Genomic DNA, 1,487 nt, shown 5'->3' with positions numbered 1-1,487 from the left:
GTTAGTAGAATATGGAATCTGTGGGTTCAGGAGGGTAATACGGAACGCCGTGCTGGATCCCAACGACCTCGTATCACTAGCAGTCGATATGACAGGCATCTTATCCGCATGGCTGTAACTCATCGTGCAGCCACGTCTCGATCCCTGAGTCAACAGATGGTGACGTTTGCAAGACAACAGTTCGACGACGTTTGCAGCAGCATGGACTATCAGCTCGGAGACCATGGCTGCGGTTACCCTTGACGCTGCATCACAGACAGGAGCGCCTGCGATGGTGTACTCAACGACGAATCTGTGTGAACGTATGGCAAAAGGTCATTTTTTCGGATGAATCCAAGTTCTGTTTACAGCATCATGATGGTCGCATCCTTGTTTGGCGACATCGCGGTGAACGCACATTGGAAGCGTGTATTCGTCATGGCCGTACTGGCGTATCACCCGGCGTGATGGTATGGGGTGCCATTGGTTACACGTCTCGGATACGTCTTGTTCGCATTGACGGCACTTTGAACAGTGGACGTTACATTTCAGACTCGTTACGACCCGTGGTTCTACCCTTCATTCGATCCCTGCGAAACCCTACATAATGCGCGACCCCATGTTGCAGTTCCTGTACGGACCCTTCTGGATACAGAAGATACAGAAAATGTTCGACTGCTGTCCTGGCCAGCACATTCTCCAGATCTCTCACCAATTGGAAACGTCTGGTCAATGGTGGCCGAGCAAATGGCTCGTCCCAATATGCCAGTCACTACTCTTGATGAACTTTGGTATCGTGTTAAAGCTGCATGGGCAGCTGTACCTGTACACACCATCCAAGCTCTGTTTGACTCAATGCCCAGGCGTATCAAGGCCGTGATTACAGCCAGAGGTGGTTGTTCTGGGTACTGATTTCTCAGGATCTATGCACCCAAATTGCGTGAAAATGTAATCACGTGTCTGTTCTAGTATAATATATTTGTCCAATGAATACCCGTTTATCATCTGCATTTCTTCTTGGTGTAGCAATTGTAATGGCCAGTAGTGTATATTGGCTGAACAGTCAACACCGAGCCCTACCATTTCATTTATTTTGCTAAAGGGAAGTGTTAGTCTCTTCCTTTATTTAAGATTAAACAACTATTACTCAATCAGTTTGGGCAACGGCCTTGCCGCAGTGGATACACCGGTTCCCGTGAGATCACCGAAGTTAAGCGCTGTCGGGCGTGGCCGGCACTTGGACGGGTCACCATCCAGGCCGCCATGTGCTGTTGTCGTTTTTCGGGGTGCACTCAGCCTCGTGATGCCAATTGAGGAGCTACTCGACCGAATAGTAGCGACTCCGGTCAAAGAAAACCATCGTAACGACCGGGAGAGCGGTGTGCTGACCACACGCCCCTCCTATCCGCATCCTCATCTGAGGATGACACGGCGGCCGGATGGTCCCGATGGGCCACTTGTGGCCTGAAGACGGAGTGCTTTTTTTTTTTTTACTTAATCAGTTTCAT

The 1,487-nt window shown here is 49.8% G+C and overlaps 1 pseudogene; it reads left to right on the top strand.

Annotated features, from left to right (window-relative positions):
* Positions 1-1,138: 1,138 nt before the first annotated feature.
* On the top strand, positions 1,139-1,256 carry LOC124790277 (annotated as a pseudogene).
* The last annotated feature ends 231 nt before the right edge of the window (positions 1,257-1,487 follow it).

The sequence above is a fragment of the Schistocerca piceifrons genome, chromosome 3 (genome assembly GCF_021461385.2).
Source record: "Schistocerca piceifrons isolate TAMUIC-IGC-003096 chromosome 3, iqSchPice1.1, whole genome shotgun sequence".
In the NCBI taxonomy this organism is placed as follows: Eukaryota; Metazoa; Arthropoda; class Insecta; order Orthoptera; family Acrididae; genus Schistocerca; species Schistocerca piceifrons.
The sequence above is the reverse complement of the archived record's forward strand: the minus strand, read 5'-3'. Positions and strand labels throughout refer to the sequence as shown.